The following is a 6,748-nucleotide window of genomic DNA, read 5'->3' as shown; positions in this document are numbered from 1 at the left end:
AACTCTTAAGTTGATACAAGAAAGAGTAGGAAATACTCTGGAGTTAGTAGGTATAGGTAAGAACTTTCTCAATGAAACCCCAGCAGCACAGCAACTAAGAGATAGCATAGATAAATGGGACCTCATAAAACTAAAAAGCTTCTGTTCATCAAAAGCAATGGTCTCTAAACTGAAGAGAACACCCACAGAGTGGGAGAAAATATTTGCCAACTAGACATCAGACAAAGGCCTGATAACCAGAATATATAGGGAACTTAAAAAACTAAATTCTCCCAAAACTAATGAACTAATAAAGAAATGGGCACGTGAACTAAACAGAACTTTCTCAAAAGAAGAAATTCAAATGGCCAGAAAACACATGAAAAAATGCTCACCATCTCTAGCAATAAAGGAAATGCAAATTAAAACCATGCTAAGATTCCACCTCACCCCTGTTAGAATAGCCATCATCAGCAACACCACCAACAACAGGTGTTGGCGAGGATGTGGGGAAAAAGGAACCCTCTTACACTGTTGGTGGGAATGTAGACTAGTACAACCACTCTGGAAAAAAATTTGGAGGCTACTTAAAAAGCTGGACATCGATCTGCCATTTGATCCAGCAATATCACTTTTGGGGATATACCCAAAAGACTGTGACACAGGTTACTCCAGAGGCACCTGCACATCCATGTTTATTGCAGCACTATTCACAATAGCCAAGTTATGGAAACAGCCAAGATGCCCCACCACTGACGAATGGATTAAGAAAATGTGGTATCTATACACAATGGAATTCTATGCAGCCATGAAGAAGAATGAAATGTTATCATTCGCTGGTAAATGGATGGAATTGGAGAACATCATTCTGAGTGAGGTTAGCCTGGCCCAAAAGACCAAAAATCGTATGTTCTCCCTCATATGTGGACATTAGATCAAGGGCAAACACAACAAGGGGATTGGACTTTGAGCACATGATAAAAGCGAGAGCACACAAGGGAGGGGTGAGGATAGGTAAGACACCTAAAAAATTAGTTAGCATTTGTTGCCCTTGACGCAGAGAAACTAAAGCAGATACCTTAAAGCAACTGAGGCCAATAGGAAAAGGGGACCAGGAACTAGAGAAAAGATTACATCAAAAAGAATTAACTTAGAAGGTAACACCCACGCACAGGAAATCAATGTGAGTCAATGCCCTGTATAGCTATCCTTATCTCAACCAGCAAAAACCCTTGTTCCTTCCTATTATTGCTTATACTCTCTCTACAACAAAATTAGAAATAAGGGCAAAATAGTTTCTGCTGGGTATTGAGGGGGGGGAGAGGGAGGGGTGGAGTGGGTGGTAAGGGAGGGGGTGGGGGCAGGGGGGAGAAATGAACCAAGCCTTGTATGTACATATGAATAATAAAAGAAAAATGAAAAAAAAAAAAAAAGAAATGTCCTAACTCTTTGGTAGTTTTAGAAGTGTGAACATGGTTCACATGCACCCTGAATTCTGCTGCCTCCTCTCTACCGAATAGCCCCTCTCTTTTTTGCATCACCAGTTTTCCTTCTTCAATGAATCTTTTTTCTTTGCACAAACAATTTTGTGATTTCCCCTTTTTTAGAGTAAAAGCTGCTCTTTATCCCAAGATCTCTTTAGATACTAGCCATTTTCGGCTTCTTTTGCAGCAATGTACCTGGAAAGGCACCATGACTTTTCATGTCTCCATTTGTTCTTCTCCATTCTATGTTGAGCTGATCCCTACCAGGTTCTGTTCATTAATATTCACATGACAAATCCAAAGATCAACTCTTAGTCTTAGACAATGGTTCTATTTTTTAAAATACTTTCTAAATTTGACTTCCAGAGCACTATTCTCTCCTACTTATCCATTTAACTCACTGGCTGTCCTTTCAGGCCTTCTTTCCTGAATCCTCCTTACCCTCTCTACTTCTAGATGTTGGCATGTCCAAGGCTGAGACCTCACACAACTCACTGATAGCTGTATTATTCTCCAGATGATCTCCTTTATCCAACGACTTTAAATTCCAACTTTATGCAGATGATTCCCAAAATGTCTCTATGTCCACATCTTCCCTGGCCATCCTATCTGAATCAGTACCCCTCCTATCACTTTATATTCCCTTTCCATGCCTTACATTTCATCAAAGTGTTTACTTTTTAACCCCTGGAGGTCATTTCCAATTGCGTATGTTTCCCAACGCTGTTCTCCCCACCCAGTGACTTCTATATTATTTATCTAGTCATTTATTTGTTTATTGTGCCTCTCCTCATCTAGAATGTAAAGCCTGTGAAGGCAGGGACTTGGATTTGTTCCCTGCTGGAGTGAGCTTTCTCTTGCTCCCTTGTTCTCCTTACCTAACTGAGCTAACTGAGGGTGACAGGAGATGCAGAAAGGAGAAACAATAGGCAAACATGCATAAAGCTGGGACCAGTTGTGCTGGGTGCTTGGATGGAGATGCACAACAGCCTCGTTGCTTCTTCATTATTCTCTTCATTTACTTTGCTTCTTTTCTCTTATTCTCTAAAACCTTACTTCTAAAGTCTTTCTTCTTTATTCTTTAAGGCCTTACTCCTTTGCAATTCTTTAAAACCTTGCTTCTTTTCTATTCTTTAAAGTCTCTTTCCTTAGACTCACTCCATCCCATGTTTTCTTTAATCTCTCTTAAAGTCTTGGCCTTCAGACTTGCGTATCCCAGGTTCCCTTTAATCTCTAGCGTAACTCAGCTGCAGCAGCAGCATCATTCTCACAGCAGCCTCACAAGCAGCCCACAACCAGCCAATCAAAATCCCCCATCAAAAGACCCCATCAAAAAAACTTTCCATCAATCCCTCATCAAAAAATCTCACATCTTCCTTCAGCAAGTCTTTTATATCCAGTGGTAAACATGGAGGTGGAGCAACAGTTCTCTGGGAGGGGTGTGACATTGTAACAAGAGAATCCTGCTTACTTCTTTGAACGTAAATAACTTAGGAAAAGCATCTGTACTGCATTTTGCACTCTTCTGCGGCTGGGGCCATGCCAAACTCAGCCTGACAATTATTGAGCACAGCTGTACTTATGTCAAATTCTCATAGGCTTCTCAGAATCTGCTCCCTGCACCCTGCTATAATGTATATCAAGCTATGGTATGGTATATGCTAGGTATTTAATACATATTTGTCAAATTGATAATTAATATCTAACTTTATTCTTCAAAAGAATTTAAACCCTACCAATTTACTTCATGTAAGAGTGCCAGGAAAGAAATAGAATTAGCTCTCAATAGAATTTCTACAGGCTGCCCAAGTTATATAACAGTATGCCAAGAGGAAGAGGACTTATCTGAGGGCCACAATGTTGAGAGGTTGGGGCAGTGGCAGCATCTCTAATCTGTGTCCTAATTAGTGAATGGTAAATTCAATCTCCAATTTCAAGGAGCTGAGATTGGGGCTGGAGAAACAATGGGATAGGTAGGCTTCAGCACAGGGACATGGCTTTATAATCAGCAGGTAGAAAATGGAAACTAGGAATAGAGTTCCAAATACCACATGATGTTAGCCAGTGAAACTGTTCTTCTGGAACAGAAGAAAATTTGCCAAGCCCATGGAGACCTATCACTTGCATGCCTGATTTCAGTGTAGGATCCAGGCTGCCTGTATAATTGATGTGCAATCTAATATCAGCTACTAGGCTAGAACTGGGGCAGATACTATGGGGAATAAAAAAACATAACTTTATCTCTACCTTCAAAATGTCTGTAGATTTATGTGAAATGACAAGACACAGCTAATAGATGTAAGAGCATTGCATAACAGGTAAGCACTCAGCAGAGCATAGAATCATAGCAAATTACATCTGTAAAAGAGGCTATTTATGGATTGTGTTTAAATATAGATTTAGTCTCTTGAGTATAAGAAAAAGAACAATTTAGCACAATGTAACACATCTGCACAAAGTAGGGTTTAGACAGAATTCATTTTTGATGTTTTCTTCCAGTTCTAGATTGCTGATTCTTAATTCACATGCCTGCAACCATATGTAGACACATATATACGTAGATAATAAAATTTCTTTAATTTGGACATTGCTAACTTATGGTCAACCACAAGTGAGGCTATTTAAGTAATCTTTATAAGTGACGTTCGGAAAATTGCTCAAAAATAGTATAAACAAACTGCAAAAGGAATGCTTATCAAGTGTAAAGAACAAATTGTTTACGAAGCATTTGGAACTCCTACTTGTAAACAGCAAAAGTGAATGTCAACCTCTTGGAAAATACAACGTGAGTTTTGATGACTTCAGAGAGATCCTGAGCCAAGGCCCTATGGAGAGAAGGGAATTGACTCATCAGGACCTTGGCCCTCACCTCACTATGGAGCACCAGAAAGTCAGAGCTTGCTTTGACTGAAGTAGAAGCCAGAGGAAATCATCTGCAGAAGCACCATGGCCTCACAGATCATGTCCTATATTTCTTGCTTGGGCAGTGTTGAGTACTTATACAAGATATACAAAGAAGATGCAGCCTTCATTGTTTCCAGATTTTTATGCAAAATTTACCCATTCTGAAAGATTTATTAAATGCCTGCTTGTAAGAGACACTAATAAATATCCTTATTACAGTATATCGGTATCAAGTGTTTATTTCATCTACGATTCTTCAGGATATGTTTGTTATAGGAATATCTCATTATTATACAGTTAACTCTAATGGGATTTTTAACTACATTGCCTCAAAAGGCTACATGTGGACCTCACAGGCAAATGGGCTGTTACAAAAATGGATACTAGGATGATCAGGGGGTACTAAAATTTATTAATTTGATCTTAGTACTAAGATCAAAAAAGCTAAAACTCAGAATGAGATGCAAATTGAAAGAGCCAAGAAAGAACTGGAAAAACAGAATCTGGTAAGCACACAACTAGAATTTTTCATTATACTGTAGATGTGAATCCTGTAGAGAAGGTGAACTCAGAAGAGCAGTAACAGGAGTCTTACGACCTAGCTGAGTAATTTAGTCACTCTGTGGCTCAGTACAAAGGCTAATCAAGATGGGGCAAGGCCTCTGAGCTCTCTTGAACCCATAGAGGTCATTTCTAACTGGGTGTATTTCCTAATGCTTTTCTCCTCACCAGTGACTCTTCAGGAATTGCTCATCCTTGGAGCCTTGCTCAGTCTAAGCTTCCCCCCACTGCAGCCCTCTCTGAGACCCCTTTTCTGGATACCCCATGAAAATCTTATTTAAAACACTGCAGTGTACCACTAAATGGTTCTCTAATGGATATTGAATTCTTCTGGATTAAAATACAGATTTTTTTGCTTGCAGGATTTGCATTTTAAACCTTTTAATGACTTATGAAATTACTTTTGAGGAAAGTCTTAGAGGATGTAAAAATTAAATCACATTAAAACATTGAATAAATTATGTTCATTAAAAAATAAACCTGCAGGAAAGTGTAACTATTTTGGAAATTTGGGGATGTATGGTTCACAATACTCATTGCACATAACTCCTTTTAAGACATAAAGGAGGCATTTAAATATTTTTGATTGTCAAATGGAATGACTGAAGAATGCTAATGAGGAAGTTTTTCTTTACTGAGACCTTTTTTTTTTTTTGTAAACTGGGGGTGGGGGGTTAGTTTTCCAGCATAAGCCAGAAAACCTGCTGGACAAATTCTAAAAGAGCTGTGACACTTGAGACCTTTCATTCTAATGTATGTTAAGGGGTGAAGTTGATTGATGCAAATAATCAGACAATATGTTCCAAAGTAAACTCAAGACATTTACTACCACAGCTGCTATCCTCTTCTCAGCCTCTATATCTTCTGTCCTAATAAATGACATCACCATCCAACCAATGACCTAAACCAGGAACTGGTAGTCACTCAGACCTTTCTCTTCACCACTACATCTGATTAGTCACCAAATTCTGTTGAACCTGAGGTTCATCCCTGAAGTATCTGCAAAGCTTTTACCTTGGTTTAGTTTTTTTAACATCCTTACCCACCCAGGATCTATGGTCATTTTCTAACTGGTTGCCATGTATCTGGTTTACCTCTTTCCAATACATCCCAGATACAACCAGAGGAGATCTTTCTGAATGGCAATCTGTTCATGTTATCCCCTTTCTAAATCTTGTAATGACTCCTAATGCCTAAAGGATAAAGTCCTAACTTCTTTGCATGTCATTCAGGACCCTCATGATGTAGCCCCTGTCTTTCTTTTTAACATCACCTTTATCCACTTGCATAATATAAATAAAAACTATACCTTCTACCCCATGCTAAAAATGTACTGCCATTCCATTTCACCTCACTATGTAGAACAATCTGACCTGGTATCCATTTAAACTATTTGAGTTACCTTCAGACTGAACCCAAAGACCAATTTCAGGGGAAAAGAACTGTAGGTGTACAAGCTCCAAAGCAGTGAAGTTGCAGCAGGCTAAGAACAGCTGAGGTGTTTATGTTTTTTTCCTAATATATCTAAATTGGAGATTTTTATGAAAGCGCTAAAGGTGAGGGAAGGAGCCAGTCAGAACAATCAGTGACTCATTAAGTAAAAGATGAAACAAAAATAACTCAAAGACTTCTGCCTGGGAAGCTAGAAGACAGGTGGTAGCTTTATAGACAATGATAAGCCTCAATGGTACCTTTAGACCTTACCATCTGAACCTGAAACAATGTTTAAAAGGAAAAACTGAATGGTTACCTACAAATTACCTACAAATGTCCTTGCCAACCTGAAGGCTTCTGCCACCTGGTGGTAGCTTACCCAATTT

At 38.9% G+C, this 6,748-nt stretch overlaps 1 non-coding gene across 1 annotated transcript; it reads right to left on the bottom strand.

Moving 5' to 3' along the window:
• Nucleotides 1–5,601: 5,601 nt before the first annotated feature.
• On the bottom strand, nucleotides 5,602–5,663 carry LOC141413171 (U7 small nuclear RNA). The gene has a single exon (XR_012437982.1). It is a non-coding gene; the product is annotated as a U7 small nuclear RNA (small nuclear RNA).
• Between the last annotated feature and the right edge of the window lie 1,085 nt (nucleotides 5,664–6,748).

Source organism: Castor canadensis, chromosome 10, assembly GCF_047511655.1.
Source record: "Castor canadensis chromosome 10, mCasCan1.hap1v2, whole genome shotgun sequence".
Classification (NCBI taxonomy): domain Eukaryota; kingdom Metazoa; phylum Chordata; class Mammalia; order Rodentia; family Castoridae; genus Castor; species Castor canadensis.
Note: the sequence above shows the minus strand (reverse complement) of the source record. Positions and strands in the feature narration are given on the sequence as shown.